Here is a 25474-nt window from a genome sequence, read left to right on the forward strand (position 1 = left end):
ATATGTCATGTCATATATACATCATTATTCAAGACTGTTTTTCTTTTGAAAAATATGCATTTGATGTATGTCATAATTATTTTCATGCATTAGTTTAAATTCTTTGTAATTAAGGACAATGCCATTAATTATCAAATGACATCCTAAGTGGATGATTAAAATTGAAAATGCCTAATTAGAAATGCATGATCCCTTAGATTAGGGAAAATCAATATTTACATCTCATATGAACAATAAGGTGGCTTGTATGTGTTTGATGCATATAGATACAAGTGAGATGTTAGAATGATGAACAAAACTAAAGATGTTGATTTAGTGCATCTATTTGAGTTTTAGTTTTATCAAAATATATAGATTATGTGTTATCCAATCATGGGAAAAGTAAATGTACTTGTCATGTGCATTTAACCCAAAGATCAAGGTTGGAGATTAATTTTGAAAAATGATTTCAAAAATACTTTAGAAAATCTTGGTGAAGTCTATCTTTTGATAGGAATCACCGTTGAATAGTTAGACATAAACTTGAGAGAAACATTAAGTTTTCAATGGTTTCCAATTATATATCAATTTTTGAAAATGAGGTTATTTTCATAGAAAACTATTTTTCCATGATAGTATATGATATAAGTAATGTCTACCCAAAGTTTAATGATTTTTAGAATTTTATAGAATTATTTATTCATTTCTAAATTTTAGTTGAAATTGAAATCAGAAATTCAGTTATGGTAATCGATTGGTCAATCGATTGCCACAACCCAATCAATTAGGGTAATCGATTGGAGTGAATTTCCACGAGCACAGGGGCTCGCAGAATTGATCAAGTAATTGATTAAGAGGTACTAATTGATTAGGAAATCGATTAGTACTACCGTAATCGATTGAAACTCAACTTCAATCGATTCAGAGAGGCTGTAATCGATTCGTAGCTGAAAATAATCGATTAAGGATGATGATTTTAACTGAAATGATCTAATTTCACTCCACTAAGCCTTGTTTAGATGAGTTAATCATCCCTAACCCTCTGAAATGCATTTATAAGTATTTAAGGGAAGTTTTGTTAATGAAAACAAGAATGAAATGGTTAAGGAAGACTAACTTGGAGTTTAGGAGAAGGTTTAGTTTCAATGTTAAATTTTAAACCTCAAAACTTAAATTTTAGATTTCCTAAATGTTTAGGAACTTCAAATCATTATTGATGCAATGATAGAAGTTTGGAGCATATTTTGAGGGAGAGTTTCCTCCTTAAAAGGATGATTTAGATTTTTTTTTAATAGAAGATCAGAAATCTTCTTTAAAATGAATGCATGCTCTAAGGGTGAACATACAATATATGCTCAAGGGTGAGTATAGGATAAAATGAAGGGTATATGACCTTCATTAAGTTACTTTAACAAAAATAACTCTTAAGAGGAAGAGTTTTTTATGTTTATTGATATGAGTTATGATAGGTCGGCCTATCGGATGATGTAGAAGTCACGGTCAAGAAAGAAAGGAGAGACCCATAGTTGAGTGAATGTATGATCAATAAGATAATGACCGACCAAATAGAAGGTTTTCCACAGTCGCTCGGTCTGGCTACGCCCGACTGAGTGTAGAGGCACTTAGCCTTATATAGCTTTTAGTGTATTACCAGTCGAGTGAAGGCTGAGCGAACACTAATGTGCTTATATATGCTCGGCTAGACAAAGTCTGACTGAGCGTAAAGACACTTAGTCTTATACAGCTTTTAGTATATTACCAATCGAGTGAAGGCCGAGTGAGCACCAATGTGCTTATATGTGATCGGCCGAACAAAGCCCGATAGAGTTCAAAGACACTTAGCTTTATACAATTTTTAGTGTATTATCGGTCGAGTGAAGGCCAAGCGAGCACCAATATGCTTATATGTGCTTGGCCGGACAAAATCCGATCGAGCTTAAAGACATTTAGCCTTATACAACTTTTAATGTATTACCGGTCGAGTGAAGGCCGAGCGAGCACCAATGTGCTTATATGTATTCGGTCGGACAAATTTCGACCGAGCGTAAAGGCACTTAGCCTTATACAGCTTTTAGTGTATTACCGGTCGAGTGAAGGCCGAGCAAGCACCATTGTGCTTATATATGCTCAGTCAGACAAAGCCCGACCGAGCTTAAAGGCACTTAGCCTTATACAATTTTTAGTTGTTGGTGCAATATTCCCTAGGTCAAGGTTGACCTGGTTGGCTGAGCTTGAATTGGGTCAAGCTCGAGTCCTGATGTTTGGATTTCAATGTTTGACAATACATGGAGACAAGACATGGAGATTGCAGGTGCAATTGTTCATATGGGGAGATTATGAAGAAGAGTCAAGTAGGTCAAGGTTGACTAAATACTTGATTGAAAAATCCTGGTGAGTGAAGTCAGGTGAAAGTCCTAACTGGGAGGTTAGGCAGACTAGAAAGTCCTGGTGAGTGAAGCCAGGTAGTTGTGGAAAGTCCTAGTGAGTGAAGCTAGGCAGAAGAAAATCTTGGTGAGTGAAGCCAGGTGAAATACCTAGTGAGTGAAGCTAGGCAGAAGAAAATCCTAGTGAGTGAAATTAGGTGAAAGTCCTAATGAGTGAAGCTAGGCAGTAAGGAAAGTCCTGGTGAGTGAAGCCAGGCGGATGAGAAGTCCTAGTGAGTGAATCTAGGCAGAAGGGAAGTCCTGGTGAGTGAAGCCAGCACAGAAAATCTAGGTGGATCAAGGTTGATCGGACACCTGGTGGAGATAAGTCCAAGTAGGTCAAGGATGATCGGACACTTGGCACGAGGAGAAAAGTTCAAGTGGATCAAAGGGATTGACCGGACACTTGGTGAGGGAGTCCTAGCAGGTCGAGGGTGACCGGATGCTAGGCATGATGTACCAACAAGTCATGGTTGACCGGATGTTGGTTTAGGGGACTTTGGACTTGGTTTTGGGCAAAAACCTTGAGCTGGACCGATCAGCCGATTGATTGGCTCATGCCCAATCGATCGGCTGATCGATTGGGTGAGTCCCCGTGACAAGCCTCCTCCCAATCGATCAGTGGTGTTGGATCATGACGTTTTGATAGAGGGGGGGGGGGTGAATATCGATTAAAAAAAATTCATTCGAACAGAGTTACGCACAGCGGAAGTAGAAAAACAATGCTAACACAAACCAGTTTTACTTGGTTCGGAGACTATGTCGACTCCTACTCCAAGGCTTGCACACAAGGGTGCTTTCGGTAGGCAATCACTAGCAGTTCGAAATATTATTACAAACTAAGTGCTGAAATGCTAATGAAGATTAAAGCGAAACCGACAAGAGAATTAACCAAAGAAGAAGGAGCGCGATGTCGGAGCTTTGTTAGCGTCGCAGGAGCGCAGAGCAGTAGAGCAAGCAGTAGAAGATCTCTTTTTTTAGTTGTTTTTGAAGCCCCCCCCTAACCCTCCTTTTATATGAGGCTCGGGGCACCCCGGATCCCTTCCGGGCGCCCTGGTGAGACGTAGCAGGTCCAACCAGCGAGCTCCATGTGGCGACGCGCGATCTGGATAAAAATCGCCTCCCGGGCGCCCGGACCTCCGGGCGCCCGGATCCTGTAACACCCCACCCTCCTCACTACTGGACTTGTGAGGGTGGAGCATTACTGGACTACTTACTTTACTTAACTATCCTTGTTCCCATGTTGATAGTAATTCTTAAAACTCTCGGATAACTCAAAACTTACAATTAACTAGCAGCGGAAGACTAAATGACTCATCTAATACATTCTTAATAAATGACAATCTTAATAAATTCTTATGCTAGGTCCCAAGGCTTCTATAGTCCAGGCATCACACATCCATCTGCACCTCCTTGTCGCCTTCCTTTGCTATAACTTTTCCTTTCCTTTATCTGCAGTAAGAGGTAATGCAACTATAAGCAAAATTACTTAGTAAGCTCTATCTAACTCACAAAACTCGAATATGCATGTGAATAAAACAAATCTAAACGTGAATGCTTTAAAGGAAATACTACACATGCTCATCTAATAGCAAAAGAACAAGACATGCCGAAATGCTAAACATGTAAAGCTTATTTCACTTGTTCAAAACTTATCCTTTTATACTTCAGAATAATAAGTTTATCTGAACTGATACATAAACTGAGCTAAACTGATACTAGGCTAATGCTGAATCTGAACTATATTCACGTAACTGATTTGTGAAGTTTTGAAAACTATTTTCATAATAGATAAAAATAATAATCATGCTGCTGATGGGCCCGGCAACTGTACTTGCTATGCGTGCATCCCTAACTAGACCCGAGGTAGCTAGTCCCGAATCTAGTAGGGTTTACTAGGTTATCTAAACCTAGGGACGAGTATGGGTGTCACGCCCCAGGTAGTCCCTGTCCGAAGAAATTTCGGCAGCATCTCCCCTGTACGGGTGACAATATGAATCCAGAATACATATATCTCTATACCTCGGCCACACACGACCGGAATAATACAATACAAATAAGAAATAATCCACGCAGTTATATTCAACATTTCCACACAGATATAATATGAACAATCCACGCAGTTATATAAAGAAAGAACGATATAGAATCCTCGAAGATATATGTAAACATCCTACTCCACTACGACGAAGAAAGACAAAATCCACGAAGTAATGAAAATATATCCGCAACGGAAAACCAAAAGTAGTAAACCCAAGTGTTCGTTATAAAGTCCACAATACAAAACCCACATCACAAGTATATAAGATGCAAAAACAAAACAGATCCCGACAACAGGAAATCCTCGCAATAAAAGGGCTAGTGACTGGAATCTCTCCTGACGGCCTCAACCTGAAAAATAGTAACAACGGGGTGAGTTCAAAGAACTCAACAGGTAATCCAATAGATATGTACAGCAACATATAACTACTAGCAATATCCTAAGGTACAGTCTCCTAAACCATAGGATCTATAGTACAGTTTCCTAACAGTACAATCTACGGTACAATCTCCTAACAGTATAACAGATATGCATAGCTGAAATAAACTGTAATAACCAGCAATAGGCATAAAGTACAGTCTATAGCAAGAATAATAAGAAGATGCATAACTGAAATAAACTGTACTCACCTGCGAGGCTTGGGCGAATGACTGTGGACATACACAGATAAAGATAGTCAGAGCAAATACACATGTATCCTGTATGCATGTCAATCATATGCAGTCACCCAAGTGCACCATCCAATATGCAACAATCACAATAAATGTAATCTGTGCATATGATGCAATATGACATGGTCACCCCTGACGCCAGTCAGCATCTCACACACAATGGTGAGACCGCGTGGGTAGGGCTGTGACACCGTGCACTCTGCCGTCACTACCCCTGAAGAGTGACCGAGTGGACGGGATGCTGTCGGAGTACACCTATCCTCCTACCTCAAACATAGTGAGGGAGCGCAATGCTCTCATCTCCCGGTACACAATGACGGGGAGGGACCCCTGTCCTGCTACCACGCTGCGTCACACTAACCCATGAGTGTACCAGCGGAGCCCTCGACAGAGCAACCTACCATACACACCCTGAGTGCTGTGCCACTACCCATGTAGTGATCACGTGTGTAGAGGTCCATGTAGCCGGCCGACGAGCTCAACAATAATGGAGTCGTCAATCGCCCAGCATGCAATCATGCGATATGGTGCATGCGGCTACAGTATGTCATACCTGAGCATATCCTCCATATGTGTAGGTGCTAAAAAGATAAACACATATATAACAAGGATAATAAACAACATGAACCCAACATCACATATCCAACATATCTATCAACTAATCCAGTATAAAGGGAAGCACAATAAATACCTTTATCTCTATGAACACAGATAAACATAGCCGGAAAGAAAAGCATGTCAGACTAATGTATAGCAGCTATCAATAGAAGCATGTATCAGGTATCAACTAAACTACATCCAGGGGAAGTGATAAACTACCAATCACTAGTAACCGCCTACAGGTATCAAGTAAACTATAACCAGGGAAGTGATAAACTACCAATCACTAGTAACCGCCTATAGGTATCAAATAAACTATAACCAGGGAAGTGATAATCTATCAACCACTAGTAATCATATATAAACTATACATATCATAAGACAATATCGAAAAGATAAGTCAAAGGGTACCCGCCTCAAATAGAAGGTACAATCCAAATCCGAAGTCGAGACACCCGTCTCAAATCAGCGTCCTGCGTCAAACACATATAGATATTTTATTTAGCTAAATCCAAATGAATAGCTAAATAAAATCCCTAATACTAAATTAGGGCAAACCCCTAATCAACACAACCTCAATCTACCTAATTAATCTAATGGTTAATTAGGATTAGTTACCTAATCCTTAATCACCTATTAGATTAGAAATCCAACGGTTGACTAGGGTTAATTACCCTAACCCTAACAATTCCATTAGATTAATTCTACACAAATAAATCTAAACATAATCACTAACCATCTAGTAATCATGTAATCCAAATCATACCTAAATCTACACATCAAGTATCAACTAATGAATATACTAACCGATCATACTAATCACCATCTAAATCTAATTACAACCTCCAATTCAAATCTCCATATGATCATGTAATCCAATTATCCCTAATTCAATATGATCTACAACCAAGATCAATTACCTATATTCAACTAAACAATCACACTTAACCTAATTCATCTAGAATAATTCACCTACAACATGAAACAATTACCCTACACATACCTCAAATCACAACCGATACTATTGCTGGTTAGAGTGTTGTCAGCAAGGAAAAATACCTCACGATCACAATTCCACAGAACAGAATAGAACAGAACAGAATAGAGCAACTTAATGGAATCAACCGGATCAAGTAGAGATCAAGAGATCACAATCAAACAACACCCTTCAAGCCTCTGCACGATAGCTCAAGAACACCACCATCATCAACCGAATCTCCCAATCCACCACAAGAATAGGAGGTGCAAGATCTGCTCAAGAGGAAATACCAGCACAAGAAGAATCAATGCCGGAAGAACTCTAACCTAACGAACCTTTGAATCCACTAAAGATCCGGCGATGCCTTACCTCCAAGATCGCTGCTCGGTGGCATCTCTAGATCCAAATCCGGCCAATGAAGGGGTGGATCGCACTGTGAGCAACGCGAGGAGAGGAAAGGGAAGGTCGATTGACTAGGAGACGACACAAATCAAGCCCCCCCCGCCATGCCCTAGTTGCCGTATCGCCGACGATCGGTCGCTGAATCCACCGAACCGCAACCCCTCGACCGAAGGAGATCTGTACTCCACCAGTCCCGTCGTGCTCCAACAAGCTCCGGTGACTCCACTGGTCTCCGTCGAGGTCGACAGCCGCCGGAACCGTCGGCTTTGCTTCGTCCGTAAGAGAGAACAGAGGAAGGGGAGAAGAGAAGATCGGGGAAGGAGGAGAAGGTTCGGGTGAGAGGATCGGGGAATCGGGGGTTTTGGGGAGGAAATAAAAAGAAAATGGAATTTATAAATTAAACATTTCCTCACTTAACTGGTATCCCAAACAGGCTTTAATCCGAACCCGAAATTGATCCCCTCAAAATCCGTCTTACGAGCTCAGAAAAATTCCCAGAAAATTTCTAAAAATTCCGGAAAAATTCTATAAGGCTATTTTCCAAATAACCCTATTAATTAAATTTTCCGAGATCTCACAATGGGAGCCCAACCCAAAGACAACTGAGAGTCCAGCATATTAGGTTATCTAAACCTAGAGACGACTATGGGAGCCTAACCCAAGGACAACTGAGAGTCCAGCACAGTGCCACTGATAAAAGTAAAATACTGATTTATAAGCTGATTTATCTTAATTACTTCTTCTTTAAATGTCTTGGCATTTTAACGAGCACCTTGTGTGACAAAATCCCTAAAGTCTTGACTTTGGGATTTACTTAAGGCCTTGGCCTTTTTCTTTCTTTTCTTTATCTTTCTTATACTTGTTAATACCTTTAATAAAAGAATGCTTCTTTAAAAACTGAAATGTTTAAACAAATTCTAACTTTGAAATGCATAAACAAAAATCTGCATACTATGCTAATCAAAATTTTGCATACTATACTAATCAAGATTCTGCATTCTATGCTACACTATTTCTGCATACTATGCAAACATAAATTCTGCACTATAATACTTAACCAAACTGCACTATAATCTCTTTCTTTAAAAACTATACTATAAGTTCCACACAAAATCTGCACTACAAGTTCCACAAAAAATCTGCACTATAAATTCCACCAAAAATCTGCACTACAAGTTCCACCAAAAATCTACACTATAAACTTTAAAGAAATCTGCACCATAAGCTCTTAAGAAATCTGCACTACAAGCTCTAAAGAAATCTTCTCTAAAGAAATCAGCATTTTAAGCTCTAAGAAATCTGCACTACAAGAGCACTATAAGCTTACATAAAAATCTGTACTATAAGCTTAATTAAAATCTGCACTATAGGCTTAATTAAAATCTGCACTATAAGCTTACATAAAAATATGCACTATAAGCTTAATTAAAATCTGCACTATAGGCTTAATTAAAATCTGCACTATAAATTCAACCAAAAATCTGCACTATAAGCTTAATTAAAATCTGCACAACAAGCTTAATTAAAATCTGCGCTATAAACTTACATAAAAATCTGTATTATAAGCTTAATTAAAATCTGCACTATAAGCTTAATTAAAAGTCTGCACTATAAGCTTAATTAAAAGTCTGCACTATAAGCTTAATTAAAATCTGCACTATAAGCGTACATAAAAATCTGCATTATAAGCTTAATTAAAATCTGCACTATAAGCCTACATAAAAATCTGCACTATAAGCTTAATTAAAATCTGCAATATAAGCGCTTCTCATGCTTCGAATTCAAGAAGAACAAAGGTCCGAAACTATTCCTACTGCAGGTGAGAAGCACTTACCTTGCTTCTTGGACTCACAACCGAACAAGAAGGACTTCTAGGACCTTGGCCGGCCGCCGGAGACGATGCCCTAACTCCCTTTTGTTTTCTGCCCGAGCTCCGCCGTCGCACGCAGAAGAGAAGGAGAGAATGGTTTAGGTCACGGGAATAAAACCCTCTCCTAACTTATCCCTTTTATAACCTAGTATTTCTGTTAACTCCTTAAATAAATTTTTATTTTTTTTCTAAACAGAACCGCTGCTTGGATTCTTGGTTAGCCAAATCTTTGACCGGGTCAGAGGTCACGGGTTCGATTCTTCAGCCGAACCCTTTTTCTCCTATTTATTTCTTATTTATTAATTACTGCTTAAATAAATTTCGTTCCTTGTTTTAATCAACATCGCTCGCTGGAACACTTGGTCAGCTGTGCTTTTGCTAAATCAGAGGTTGCGGGTTCGATTCCTCAGTCAAACCCTTTTTTTCCTATTTATTTCCTATTTATTAACTACTGCTTAAATAAATTTGTTCCTTTTATTCAGCATTGCTAGCTGGAACACTTGGTCAGCCTTGCTTTTGCTAAATTAGAGGTTGCGGGTTCGATTTCTCAGCTGCCCCTTTTATTCCCATTTATTTTCCGTTTCCTATTAACTATTACTTAAATAAATTTCATTACCCTTTTTAATCAGCAACCTTCGTTGGGACATTTGGCCAGCCGCCTTTTGCTTAAGGCTTGGCTCGTGGGTTCAAATCTCGACTACAACCCTTTTCTTCCTATTATTTCCTGTTATTAACTTCTACTACTTAAATACATTTCATGCTTCTTTAAATCAGCAACGCCTGCTTGGGCTCTTGTTAGCCGGATTCGCTTAAGAATTGGCTCGGCCGGAGGTCTCTGGTTTGAATCTCGGCTTGGATATTATTTTTGTCAAAACTTCTTTCGTTTAGTAAAAATACCAAACGACCTCCAAAAATTACGTAAAATTACTCTAAAATTCTTTAGAATTTTTCTAAAGTATTTCTAAATATTTTTACGTACTATTAGGACTCGTTGTCACGCCCCATAGGAGTCCCTGTCCGAGAAAATTTCGACAGAATCTCCCCTGTACGGTGGACAATCTGAAACTTTTCTACATCCTCATATACCTCAGCCACAGGCGGCTGGAATAATAACAATAAATAAAAACATTCACCACGCAGTTTATATAGATATTCAGCCTCTGGCTGTCACAACCACGCAGTTAATAATAGTAATCACAAACAATAGTACTCTGACTCGAAATCCACCCTACTCAACTACACTCGTAAAGCTCAAATCCGGCGAACTCACCTCTTCTGCCATCCAGGCAGGCATGTAGTAGAATAAAATCCAAATCATACCAAAAGTCCATCAAAACGGAAGGATTCCATACAATATCCATATGTAAAATCCAAAACAAGACTAAAACAAAGTCTGATAGAGCAAAGCTAAAATAAAATATCCAAGTATTAAATCAACCAAGTCTAAAACATAGTCAAATGAGAAGCATAAACAAAACCAAAGATAACTATAGCTGATGGTCTGCAGGGGACTAGCAACTGGAACTCTCTCTCTTGACAACATCAACCTGAAATATAACAACAATGGAGGCGGGGTGAGTCCAACACTCAACAATTGATATGCAAAGTAAAGAAATAACACCTAACACTAATCATGCGTACTCCTGATATAAGAAAGATAAAAATATGCATCTGAAGTAAGCAGGAGAGGCTGTACTAACGGGACTCAGTATAAGGACAAGCGGTCAGGTGGTATAGGAATCACATGCATGTCAAACATAGGTATCCAAATAATATGCACATATAAATGCAGCCATCACAAACACAAGCAATAAATGCATCATGCATATGATGCCAATGATGCGTCTGGTCACCCCGGTCGATCATCTCACACACAATAGTGAGGCCGGTGGGTAGGGTTGTGACAACAGTGCACTCTGTAGTCACTACTCCCGATGAGTGACCGAGTGGACGGGATCTTTGTCGAGTACACCTATCCTCCTACCCCAAATCATAAATGGGGGCGATGCTCTCATCTCCCGGTACTCAAAGGCGGGAGGAATCCCTGTAGGATAACACGTTGTGTCACACTACCCATGAGCGGACCAACGGTGCCTAACAGAGTCCACACACTCGGCTGAATCGACCACTAACCCATGAGTGGTGGTGTGTGCAGATCCATGTCGCGATGTGCTCAACAATAATGGGGCCACTCGCACAGCATGCAATCATGCAAATGGTGCATGGCACTAACCACAAAATATCCTGACCTTATCCACATGTATATAAAAATGCATCATAGGTCAACGAATCAAAACAATCCAAAGGTACACAGAAGGTATAAAACCTAGGTCCTGAACATGGTAAAGCATGATATATCACTACCCCTATAAGCATGTATAAACAGGTAAAATATACATGAGATGCAAACCAATCAATCAATCAAGCATGTACCAAGATTTGGGTAGTGATTAACCGAAACAGATAAGAAACACAATTAATGCAACATGTTAATTTCATTACTAATCATATCAAAGACAAAAAAAGTCAAAAGTACCCGCCTCCGAAAATAGAAAAGTCCAATCTGACTCCGAGATACTCTTCTCGCGTCAAAGTCCTGTGTTAAATCGCACAGTTTAGCTAATTTAATTATAAACAAATAGCTAAACTAATTTCTAATCCACTGACCAGTTAGGGTTAGTTTCATTAACCCCAACTACACCGTTATACAACTTCTAAACCTAAATCAATAATTATTGCTTACACAACTAGCAATAATCTAACACAAAGATCAAAACCATAAACCTTACCTCAAGTCAACCGCTACTGGAAGTCACAAAGTTGTTGCCCAATTAGGATTGTTTACAGCCAGCAAAGATAAATTACTGCTGGAACAAAACGAACAAACCAAAACAGTAATTAATCCACATTCTTAAACATACAGAATTTCCAACCAAACTACACCTCACCGTCGATTTGACCAAGGCAGAGAGCACTAGGGCAGTGGCGTCTGCTGGCACAGAAGTAGTGGCAACCGGAGCTAGGGCAGAAGCGGTCGGGAAACTAGGGCTTGGCTGTACTAGCTTCGTGCGGAAAGTAGGAACTCGGCCGGCGGCAGATTAGGGCAGAGCGGAGTACACTGAGTGAGAACCAAGGGAAGCAACAAACTCGCACTCGGAAGTGGCACACCCAGGAAGAACTCGGCACCTAGGTCTCGGCTAGGGCACAAGCGTTTGGGGGTGAGCTTGGCTCACGCGACGCCGGTGCTTGGAAGAGGAGAAGGGTCGGCGCTAGGGCACAGGTGACGTCGGTCGTCGCTGGAGTTTGTCTAGGGCAGAGGAAGGGTGGCCGACACTCACCGTTCGACGGCGGCAGACGGCGGAGAAGCTAGGGCAGAGGAGGAGAGGGGTTCGGCTCGGAAGAGAAGAGAAGGAAAAGATGAAGAAGTGGTCGAGGGGTTTAAGGCTTCGACGAGGAAGAAACCGCCGGGCCGGCGGTTAGGGCGCGCCGGCGGCTCGGGTGCGCGAGGGAAGGAACAGCGCACAGGGAGAAGAGGGCTCGGGCGCAAGGCTTCGACGAGGAGAATAAAAATAAAAGATAAAGGAAAATAAAAGAAAAAGGAAATGTAATTATAAACATTTCCTCACTTAAATGGGGTAGCCTAAACAGGCTTTTCCGGGCCCCGTTTTTATCCCTGTTAACTTGTCCATACGAGCTCCGAAAAATTTTCAAAAATTCCGAAAAATTCCCTTATCATTATTCCTCATTTTTTCAGTATTTTACATTCTCCCCCACTAATAAAAATTTTGTCCCCAAATTTCGTTATCTACCATCAGCACGTACTAACAATAGCTATAAAGTATAAATGCTGAACGGTAAATTAAATCACATATCTCAAGTGAAAAGATGGGGATATCGAGCTCCGATAGTATCCTCGAGCTCCCAAGTAGCCTCCTCGTCCGTATGATGCTGCCATCCGACTTTAACCAGCCGGATAGTCTTGTTCCGCAACTTATGCTCTTTCCGATCCAAAATACGTATCGGAACCTCCTCATAAGTGACGTCAGGCTGAACTGGAACTAAGACATCTGTCAGCACATGTGTCGGGTCCGGTACATATCTACTCAGCATAGATACGTGGAATACATCGTGCACGCCTACCAAGGACAGTGGTAGTGCTAGCAAGTATGCTACCGCTCCAATCCTCTCCAAGATCTAGAAAGGTCTAATGCATCACGGAGCTGGCTTACCTCTGAGGCCAATCCCTTCACCTCTTTCGTGGGCGAAACTCACAGAAATACATGGTCGCAAATGGAGAACTCTAAGAGTCTCCGACTCCGGTCAGCATAACACTTCTGGCGATCCTGCGCCTCTAACATTCTCCCTCTGATAATACAGACCAACTCTGCATCCTGCTGAGCTCTATGAGGTCCCAACATTTGGGCCTCTCCAACCTCATCCCAGAGGACAGGTGTCCGACAAGACCTACCATACAACGCCTCAAACGATGTCATCTGGATAGCCGAATGAAAGTTGTTGTTGTAGGCAAACTCTACTAACGGCAAGTGGTCCTCCTAACTGCCTCCGAAATCCATAACATACGACCTCAGCAGGTCCTCTAAAGTCTGAATGGTCCGCTCTGACTGTCCATCTGTCTGCGGATGGAAAGTTGTACTAAATTAGAGCTGCGTGCCCAAGGCCTGCTGTAGACTCTGTCAAAAACGAGACGTGAACCGGGGTCTCTATCCGAAATAATAGTCAACGGGACACCACGTGATCTGATGATCTCCCGACAAAACAAATCTACCAATCGATCCAGGAAATCAGTCTTCCGAATCACTAACGAGTGCGTGGATTTGGTTAATCGATCAACGATTACCCAAATCGCGTCATGGCCTCGTCGTGTCCTCGGCAAACCTACCACAAAGTCCATGGTAATATGTTCTCATTTCCACTCAGAAATAGGAATCTGCTGAAGTAAGCCGGCAGATCTCTGGTGCTCGGCCTTCACTTGCTAACAGACAAGACATCTAGCTACAAAATCCGCGATGTCTTCCTTCATGTCGTCCTTCATGTCGTTCCACCAATAGAAACATTTCAAATCTTGGTACATACGAGTACCGCTTGGGTGGACAGCAAATCATGAGCGATGAGCCTCCGGAAGTAACTCCTATAAGATCGGATGAGACTGAAGCACGCAAAATCTACCTCGGAAGTATATAATACCCTCCTCGTCTCGTGTGAACTCGGTCTGCTACCCGGAAGCTATCTGGCTGCAAATAAACTGCAAATACTGATCAGCAACCTAAGGCTCTCGGATCCTCATCCTGATTAACAACTGAGCAACCATGGTAACCAGAGTACCCTGCTCTGTCTATCCTTATCCCTCAATGCACAACTCGGAGAAACCTTGAATCAAGTCTGTGACCACAACTCGATGGCAAGCTAAAGTCCCTCTGGATTTCCTGCTGAGTGCATCAGCAACCACATTAGCTCTTCTCAAGTGATAACTAATGGTACAATCATAATCCTTCAGGAACTCCATCCATCTCCTTTGTCGGAGATTAAGTTCCTTCTAAGTAAACAGATATTTGAGACTCTTATGGTCAGTGAGAATCTCAAATGTAACGCTATATAAATAATATCGCCAAATCTTCATGGCAAAAATAATGGCGACTAGCTCCAGATCATGTACAGGGTAGTTCTTCTCATGTTCCTTCAATCGACGAGAAGCATAGAAGACTACCATATCGTGCTGCATTCAGAACAGCGCTCAACCCTGAATAGATGCGTCGGTGTAGAGAACATATCCGTCCTCTCCAGAAGGTAAAACCAAAATCGGAGCCGACACTAGTCTCCGCTTCAGCTCCTAGAAGCTGGTCTTGTCATCCTTAGTCCAAGTGAACTTCACACCTTTCCAGGTCAGGCGTGTCAGTGACATAGCTATCCGAGAGAAACCCTCAACGTATCTCCGGAAATATCGAGCCAAACAAAGGAAGTTGCGAGCCTCTTCTATAGACTCCGTCTACTTCCAACGGTAACAATCTCGATCTCCTGTGGAACCACGGTATACTCCTACTGGTGACCATGTGTCTCAAACATCTCACAGAAGACAATCAAAATACGCACTATTGATCTTCACATCTAGACGTTTCCATCGAAATATCTCTAGAACTATGCAAAGATGATGTGCGTGATACACCTCAAATCAGGAATAAAACACCACGTCATCATAACGATAACGAATTATGATCCAATATCCTAGGGATACCCAAATCATCTAGTCTCTAAAAACATCTAAGGCTTCCTAAACCCTATTGGTAAAATCATGACACATAATGTCCGTATCACAGACATTTCTAACCATAAGATCTCTGACAACAAGTCTCCAATGATATAAATCATCTAAGTATAGATCCTCCAGTGTGAGAGCAACGCTCCATCACAGAAAATACCACATATGTGGGAGCAACGCTCTACCACAAGAAATCCTCAATATGCAGAAGTAACACTCCACTACAAATAATCTATATCATGTATCTGCAATAGATATGGGAGCAATGCTCCGCTACAAGCAATCCGAAATATGTATATGTGGGAACTCCGCTCCACCACAAACGATCCATAAGTGTCCAAGGCACCTAACTATCCAACTAGAGGCTGCACGAGACCACTCAACCACATATCACTGTGGGCAGCCAAAGGTATAAACAACCTAGTAAACAAATCAAATCCATAGTCAACTCTATCATCATCCTAGTGGGTTGGTCACCCACTAATAGGAGAATTAGTTGACAGGGTTATACAACCAATAACATAATGCAGACACTCTACATCCTGCATTCAACATAAGTAGAATCATGCTACTACCAACAATACACCTGACACACTTGCTCACACAACATATGTGTGATCGACATAATCCTCCCATTTGTACATGATCCTGTTCGAACCAAGGGTCAATGAACGCTGGGGATGAGGCGCTCCTTGCTGGGTCCTCGAGTGCTCCGGTGAACCTGCAGCAAAACCGAGCCGGGAGGGGTGTCCCGGCGACGGCCCTCCGACGCTCAAGTCAGGCGAGGAATAACAAGAAGGTGGTCTCCAGATCCAGATTTTTCATACCTCCGGTGAAGAAATGGAGGCCTTATATAGACCTCCCGAAGAAGCCTGGGCGCACCAATCAAAGTAACCACCTACCTTTGACCATGCCCAGGTATGGGTCTGTCAGAAGGGTCATGCCCAGATATGGATATGTCAAGAAGATGTCCATGAGGTCATACTGCTACTGTATCAACCTTTCCATGATGTGACGGCAAGGTCCTCCATCGTGCGATCTTGTGTACGGCCTAATCATCAGACATGCTTTAGCTGATATCCCATATCCCGAGCCGAGCGCATGGGCCGCTCGGCCCCCTTTGTACCCTCGCCCTTATCTTGGCCGAACGGACGACCCACTCGGCCCTTCGGTTCCAGCCGAGCGACATCCCGCTCGGCCCTTCGATCCTCCTGCCTTGGCGTCAGAAACCCAAACCCTTGGATGGGTTATATCTAGCTCCGCTTGGACTTACTCAGCTGCTCGGCGTGGCCATTAACCGCTTAGTCAGCCCTTCATCGGTCCTCAAGCTGAGACCCTTCAGGAAATGGGTCCCCCATCCTTACCGCCGGATCACTTGCCTTCCCTTCAAGTCTAGTCGAAGGAGGCAGTGAGTCCGACTGACTGGACTATATGTGTCCGAGCGGGCGGTCGCCGCCTTTCCGTAGCTTATAATATCCCTGGGGCCGTTCGGCCCTTCTGTCAAATTCAGCCGTTCGGCTCTTCATTCCGGTTGTCTTGTCGCTCAACATGGATGTTTGCTTGTCTAGATCTTCTCGAAAATCACGCAAATCTTCTCCATTAAGTCGAAGCATGCGCGGTATGGGCGCATTAATTGTGCCTGGCGACAGAGCGCCACGTGGCTCTTCTCGCGTGGCGGTGATGATCCGTACGATGGGACGCTGGTCATTTTGAAACGGACGGCTAGATGATGACTTCGTCTTCCGTGACCTGCATCCGACGGACGAGGCTGACCAGCCTCGTTCGTATAAAGCCCTCGTCTTCGCCTTTTACGCCGCATTTTCTGTTTCATCGCGTATTCTCCGTCGAAGGTGCCCGCTGCTGCTGCATCATTCCGGCCGTCCCAACTCTCGCCTCTTGGTGGTCTTCGGCTCTTTGGTGATCCTTTCTGTCTACCTTCCCTCAGTAAGCTTCTCCCTTCCCTTACAAGGCCTTCCCAACTTGTTCTGCCTCCTTTGTTCCCATTCCTTCGATTTCTCACTGTCTTTTTGCTCCTTCGAGATGGCAAGCTCCTCCGAACCCGCTGTTGGTGTTCACGGCCCTTGGTACCTGACCATGGAGAGTCGGTTTGATGAGGAGGGTGCTCGGCGCCTTGTTCGGACATATGGGATTCCCGATAACTATGAAATAGTTGTAGCCAACCCGACTGACCGGCCCCATGACCCCCCGATCGGCACCATTTGTTTTTTTCTAGACCAATTCCAGGGCGGCCTTAGATTTCCTACCCATCCCTTTATTTTAGAGGTTTGCAACTATTTTCGCATCCCGCTCGGCCAACTTGTGCCGAATTCCTTTAGGCTGCTGAGCGGGGTGGTCGTCCTCTTTAAACTGCACAGTATCCCTCTTGACCCCAAAATATTCCACTTCTTTTTCTACCCTAAACAATCCGAGTTGGGCACTTTCATTTTCCAGAGTAGAATAGGCTTTAAATTTTTTGATAATATGCCGACCTCCAACAAGCATTGGAAAGAATTTTTCTTCTACATCCGACTTCCCGAGCGGCCAGCCTTTCGAACCAAATGGCAAACCGCCGTGCCGACTCAGCCGGAGCTCGGCAAATTCAGAAGCAACCCGGCATATCTTCATGCGGCGAACTGGTTGTCCGGTCAGCGGTACAAGATAGACCAGTTGCTTCTCAAGGGGGTGTTGTATATTTTTGGGTTATCTCCCGTTCGGGCCAATCTTCCCTACCGTATGGGTAAGAGACTCTTTACTCCCTTCACCTTTTTTATCTAACTGATTTTAATTTCTTCTATTGCAGCTGAAGTCATGTGGCGCTCCAAGGCTACCGCTCATCTGAAACTGAAGGCCGTGGAAATTGAGGCGGCCACCAAAAAGGAGCTCGCCGAGCGGGGTCTCATCCCCAGCGGGGGGGCGCAGTCCTCCCCTGAAACAGATGCTGCCCCATCCGCTTCAACAGAGGTTGAGGCGGATCCTGTTTCCTCAGCCCCCGCCGAGCTGGGGGTCCCTCAAGTCGGGGATCCACCGCTGGAAGTTCGGCGAAAGCGTCGAAGGGACTCCAGCCTTCCGCCACCACAAGAGGGAGCACCACAGGTGCCGATCGGCGTAACTTCGCCTGCTCGCACGCCATCATAGATCGGGACTCCAGCGGCCTCGCCTACCGCACAGCCTTCCGGCTCTCCTCCCCGGACTCGTCGCCGTTTACGTCGGTTGGGCGAAACTTCCACCATAGGGGAGTCTTCGCAACAAGCGGCTGCAACTGAAGAAGCGTCGTCCGGCCATCCGACCATCAAGACCACCCTCCGATTCCCATCGGAGGAATATTTACTGTCTGCCGATCGGCCATCGAGCCCTGTTCACGAAATAACCTTGACGGGTCCGCTCGCCAAGCTTTTTGAGGACGCCCAGATTCAGGTTGCCCTCATGACGCCCAAGCAGCTCGGCGATAACAATATGCAGCAGGCCACACAGGTAAATTCATCTTTCTTCATGTGCCATGCTATTGTTTGACTCCTGATTTTATTATTTCCTTACAGCGTTGGGCTGAGCAAATCGCCACCAGCCACCGGCTGGCCGAGCTGGAGGATCTCCTGGAAAAACTCCAAGTATCAGGGGGTCCATCGGCCGAGCGGGAGAAACAAACCCTCGAGGCCGAACAGAAGAAGGCTGCCGATCTGGCTGTAGAGGTGGCCAGACTCGAAGACTTGGTGAAGAAGCGGGACGGGGACGTGAAACGCGCCAGTGGCCGGAAGAGGCGGGCGATTGCTGATCTGGATAAAATGAAAGTTGAAGTCCGGGCCTTAGATCAGCAATCTAAAAAGCTAGAGGCCGAGCTGAATGCCGAGCGGGAGATCCGTTCGGCCGAACACACAAAAGCTGCGATGGACTTGAAGGCAGTCCAAGATTCCCTAATTGCCTCCCGGGCGGTGCTTAAAAGGTATAAGGAGGGAGAGCCGAGTCGCTTAGCAGCGGCGCGCCAAGAATATCTCCACTCGGAGCGGTTCGGCGCGAAATTCGGCGACAATGTCTCTTCTACATTCGCCGAAGCGGTCAAGGTCACCCTGGCGTACCTGAAGAAGGGTGGCCACCTTCCCGAGGGAATGCATATTCCCGCCTCCGACCTGGCGGCCATGATTGATGACATCCCGGACGCCTTTTTTAATTTTGAAGACCCGGAGTGAGGCGAGTTCTTTCAAGTGCTTTTTGTATTTCATCCGCTCGGCGGATGCAAAAACTTTATTGTACGTGCCGTTCGGCTCCCTTATGCGCCTTGTATTTTTTGTTTGCCTTTCATTGCCCCTTTTTAATGCGTTGCTGCTCATTCGTATAATCTGTTGGGCTCCCCGGGTTTCCTACTAAACGACCGATCGGGTTAATCAATTGACTCGCTTCCTCAAAATCACTTAGCGCTTAACCATATTGTTTGCATTAGCGCACGCAAGCATTGCATTGCACGCGAAGTATTGGCAAACCGACGGCCGACCGGCATTAATCAATCTGGTACTTGTGAACGATCATGAGCTCGTCGGCGTGGATGTTTATAGCCGATCGGCGCGGCTCTCGATCTTTAACGACGGTGCTCGTCGGCGCGGATGTTTATAGCCGATCGGCACGCTCGATTTTTAACGGCGGTGCTCGTCGGGAGCGGATGTTTATAGCCGATCGGCGCGGCTCTCGATTTTAACGACGGTGCTCGCGGCGCGGATGTTTATAGCCGATCGGCGCGGCTCTCGATTTTTAACGGCGGTGCTCGTCGGCGCGGATGTTTATAGCCGATCGGCGCGGCTCTCGATTTTAACGGCGGTGCTCGTCGGTGCGGATGTTTATAGCCGGTCGGCCTGTCGATTTTTAACGACGGTGCTCGTCGGCGCGGTTATTATAGCCGGTCGGCGCGGCTCTCGATTTTAACGGCGGTGCTCGTCGACGCGGTTTTTATAGCGGTCGGCGCGGCTCTCGATTTTAACGGCGGTGCTCGTCGGTAGCGGTTATTATAGCCGGTCGGCGCGGCTCTCGATTTTAACGGCGGTGCTCGTCGGCGCGGCCGGTCGGCGCGGCTCTCTGGTTTAACGTCTGGGCTAGACGCGGCGCGGTTATTTATAGCGGTCGGTAGCGGCTCTCGATTTTAACGACGGTGCTCGTCGGTAGCGGTTATTATAGCCCGGTCGGTGCGGCTCTCGATTTTAACGGCGGTGCTCGTCGGTGCGGTTATTATAGCCGGTCGGTAGCGGCTCTGATTTAACGTCTGGGCTAGCGGCGGTTTTTATAGCCGGTCGGCGCTCTCTGGTTTAACGTCTGGGCTAGACGGAGCGGTTATTTATAGCCGGTCGGTGCGGCTCTACGGTTTAACGTCTGGGCTAGGCGGCGTGGATTTATAGCCGGTCGGCGCGGCTCTATGGTTTAACGTCTGGGCTAGACGGCGCGGTTTATAGTCGCCGGTTCGACTCTACGGTTTAACGTCTGGGCTAGACGGCGCGGTTATTTATAGCCGGTCGGTGCGGCTCTACGGTTTAATGTCTGGGCTAGACGGCCTTCAAGGCTAAATCCTTACCAGGTCGAGCGACCTTGGCCTTCATAACTTATCTCGCGCTTGAACAGTCTTTGTGCCCGGCCGAACGGCATGGGTCATTTGCTTGCGAACCTAATCGGCTGGGAGGCCTTCACTTATTCGGGTGCTTGGCTCGGATAATCCATATGCCCCTTTTACCCAGCTTGGAGAATGTACTCCTGGCCGAACGGCTCAGGGGTCTGCTTCGAGCATTTTGGCTCGGATAATTTATCTCCATCCGGAAGGTACTGGGTCTTTGATCCTCGAGCGCTTGGCTCGACCCATTTACCTCCGGCTAAGCGGCTCGTGGCCCTCGTTTCTTGCCAATGCCTTATATTTGTTCTCTTGATTCTTCATTTCTGCATTTCCAGTATTAGTCGAAAAAAGTACATAGGATGATTTACATTGGCACACCTTTCACCCGCCCGGTAAGGGGTGGTTCGCGCTCCACGGTCTATCTAGCTGCCGACCGTCCTCATCCTCCAAATAATATGCGCCCGAGCGGAGCTTTTCGATGATTTTGAAGGGACCCGCCCACGGAGCTTCAAGCTTGCCGACGTCGCCGGCTTGACTTTCTTCGAGACAAGGTCGCCGACCGGAATGATCGGGGATGACGCGCGGTTGTAGTTTTGCTTCATCCGTTGACGATACGCCATCAACCGAACGGATGCCTTGGCACGCTCTTCGTCGACCAAATCCAGCTCCATATTCCTCCGCTCGGCGTTGCCTTCATCATAACACTGGACCCGGATGGACTCAACGCCGACCTCAACCGGAATGACCGCTTCACCTCCGTACACCAGATGAAAAGGTGTAACGCCCGTTCCTTCCTTAGGAGTTGTTCGGATGGCCCATAAAACGCTCGGCACTTCATCCGCCAACTTCCTCCCAAGTGGTCGAGCCGAGCGAGGTACTGAAGATTTCCGGTTGGCCACTTCCGCTTGACCGTTGCTTCGAGGATAGGCCACGGATGTGAAATGTTGCTCAATGCCGTAGATCTTGCACCAATCCTCTAACATCTTCCCCTTGAATTGCCGGCCATTGTCGGACACTAGTTTGTAAGGGATGCCGAAACGACAAATGATGTGTCGCCGGATGAACTTTTTAACCCTTTGTTCGGTGATCTTGGCGAGTGACTCGGCCTCCACCCATTTAGATAAGTAGGCCACAGTCATAAGAAGAAATTTCCCTTGTCCCGTCCAATAGAAAGGACTCCACAATGTTCATACCCCACTGGTCGAACAGGCAAGAAACAATAGATGCTTCAGTTCTTCCATAAGTCTATGCGGTATGTTCTGATATTTCTGGCAAGACAAGCAAGTTGCTACCGTCCGAGTGGCATCGGCTTATAGAGTAGGCTAGAAATAACCCACCAACAAGATTTTTCTTGCCAATGAACGACCGCCCGGATGACTGTCACAAGAGTCTTGGTGAACTTCTTGCAGGATGCACTGAATGCCCTATGTTCCGATGCACTTCAGCAGAGGTATTGAGAAAACCCTTTTATATAAGTGGTCTTCAACTAACGTAAACTGTCCGACTCTCTTTTTTATTAACCGAACCTACTCTCGGTCGGCCGGTACACTGCCCGATTGGAGGAATTCTATAATAGGTGTCCTCCAATCGCTTGAACGTGAGGCCTTGCATCCGATCGACGTGTGCCACCAGCAGTACTTTTTCAATTGGTTGCTGAATGGCAACTGGTGTTATTGAACTTGCGAGTTTGGCTAACTCGTCTGCTGCCTGGTTCTCCGTTCGGGGATCTTCTGTATAAGAACCTCTCGGAAAGTAGCTTTGAGTTTTTCAAAGGCCTCAACGTAGAGTTTAAGCCGAATGATTTCAAAGGTGCCAGAAAGTTGTTGAGCGGCCAACTGTGAGTCCGAATAGAGAGTCACCCGACTGGCAACCACATGCCGGGCTGCCTGCAATCCGGTTATGAGGGCCTCATACTCTGCTTCGTTGTTGGTAGCTTTGTAATCCAGTAGGACGGATAGGTGCATCTTCTCTTCTTGAGGTGAGAGCAGAATATTCCAATCCCGCTCCAGTAGAGGACCCATCCACATATATTCTCCACATAGCTTCCGGCTCGGCCTTTGCACTTCGGTCACAAAATCAGCCGGATTGGGCTTTGATCGCCGAGCGGGGTTGATATTGGATGTCAAATTAATTCTGTCGTCCAATTGATGAGCCGTCCGGACGCTTCTGGATTTAACAGTACTCTTCCGAGTGGACTGTTCGTCCGGACAATGATGGTGTGAGCCAAGAAATACGGTCGAAGGCGAGCGGCTAGAACTAAAGCAAAGGCCAACTTCTCGAGCCCGGTGTAACGAGATTTGACATCTTTTAAAATGTGGCTTAGAAAATACACGGCTCTCCGCTTGCCCTCACAAGTGCTGAGCCTACGACATGCTCTGTTGACGACAAATAAATATCGATGACTCACCCCGATCGGCTGGCTAGCTGGCGGAGAATTAAGATATGTCTTCAATTCTCAGCTCGTCATATTCTTCATCCATTGGAATTTAGTAGCCTTGCGCAGGATCTTGAAGAATGGAAGGCTCCGGTCGGCGGTTTTGGAGATGAATCTGGACAAAGCAGTTATCCGGTCGGTCAACCGCTGCACTTCCCTTGTGTTTCTAGGAGGAAGCATGTCTTGCAGAGCTTTCACCTTGCTGGGGTTGGCTTCAATTCCCCGCTCGGTCACTATATATCCCAAGAAACGCCCTCCTTTTGCTCCGAAGAGGCACTTTTGGGGATTTAGCTTGACTCCATATTTGCGAAGCGTTCGGAAGGTTTCTTCCATGTCCTCGAAGAGATCGGCCGCTCGGATGGATTTGATAAGAATGTCGTCCACATAGACTTCCAGATTACGCCCGATCTGCTCCTTGAACACCTTGTTCATCAAGCGTTGATAGGTGGCCCCGGCATTTTTCAATCCGAACGGCATCACATTATAGCAATATGTGTCGTCGGCCGTTACGAAGCTTACTTTTTCTTGATCTTCCCGGGCGAGCGGCACTTGATGATATCCTTGATAGGCGTCAAGCATGCAAATTAATTCGCAGCCGGCCGTAGAGTCCACCAGCTGATCTATCCGGGGCAGAGGATAGAAGTCCTTGGGGCATGCTTTGTTCAAATCCCGAAAGTCAATGCAGACTCTCCACTTGCCGCCCGGCTTGGAGACCAATACCACGTTGGCCAGCCAGCTCGGGAACTGCACCTCGCGTATGTGGCCGGCCTCCAGAAGTTTTTCTACTTCCGCCCGGATTATAGCATTCTGCTCGGCACTGAAATCCCTTTTTCTCTGCTTCACTGGCCGAGCATCCGGTCGGACATGCAATTCATGCTGCGCTAGGCTTGGCGAAACCCCGGGCAACTCATGTGTCGACCAGACGAAGAAATCATGATTTCGTTGGAGACATTGGATCAGTTCCATCTTCTGTTCCTCCTCCAGATCAGAGGCGATAAAAGTTGTAGCCTCCGATCGGGTCGGGTGAATCTGTACTTCCTCTTTTTCTTCATAAATTAAAGAGGGCGGCTTTTCAGTGATGGCATTTACCTCGATTCGGGGTGCCTTCCGAGCAGAGTTGGATTCTGCTCGGACCATCTCGATATAGCATCGCCGAGCTGCTAACTGATCACCCCGTACTTCTCCCACTTTGTCTTCGACGGGGAACTTCATCTTCTGATGGAAGGTGGAGACGACCGCCCGGAACTCACTGAGCGTCGGTCGTCCCAAAATGACATTGTATGATGAGGGAGAGTCCACCACCACGAAATTTGCTGTTCGCGTCCTCCTGAGCGGCTCTTCCCCCAATGAGATAGCCAGCCGTATTTGTCCGACCGGCTGCACTTCGTTACCCGCGAACCCGTAGAGCGGCGTTATCATGGGCAGCAACTCGGCTCGATCAATTTGCAGCTGATCGAACGCCTTCTTGAATATAATGTTGACCGAGCTCCCTGTGTCAACAAATACGCGATGAATAGTGTAATTTGCTATTACCGCTTTGATGAGCAGAGTGTCGTCGTGGGGCACGTCTATTCCTTCTAAGTCTCCGGGCCCGAAAGTGATTTCCGGTCCACTTGCCCGCTCTTGGCTACAACCAACTGCGTGGATCTGTAGCTGCCGGACGCTCGGTTGGAGTCACCCCCGGTCGGCCCGCCAGCAATAACGTTAATCTCGCCCCGGGAAGTATTGCTTCTGTTTTCCTCTTCCCGAGCGGACGGTCGTGACCGTTCTCTGGACGCCCGGCGATTCTCCTGTCTCGGAGATCGGTGTCGATCGGGTGTCTGTTGATGTCGCCTTTCAGTGCGGGTCCGGTCAGCTTCATGGGTCCTTTGTCTCCTGTCGATGGGAGGAGACCATCGTTCGGCATTCACGAGCAGGATTGGCCACGAAGGAAGACTTGACAATCCTTCGTGTTGTGCGTATTATGCGGTGGAAGGAAGCGAACATAGGGTCCACCTCTTTTTGGCTTGGGCCGAGCGGCACTTCTTGTACGTGCGACTTGGCGTGGGGGATCAGATTGCTTTGGCCCTCGGTCCTCTGGGCGGCGTCTGTTTCCGCTCGGCATGAATAGGTGCCGCTCGGTGGGAGTTTCCTTTTCGGGCGGCTTGTGCTTCTTCCACGTTTATGTATTCGTTGGCCCGATGTAGCATATGCTCATAATCTCGGGGCGGCTTTCGGATG

The sequence above is a fragment of the Zingiber officinale genome, chromosome 7A, assembly GCF_018446385.1.
Source record: "Zingiber officinale cultivar Zhangliang chromosome 7A, Zo_v1.1, whole genome shotgun sequence".
Classification (NCBI taxonomy): Eukaryota; Viridiplantae; Streptophyta; class Magnoliopsida; order Zingiberales; family Zingiberaceae; genus Zingiber; species Zingiber officinale.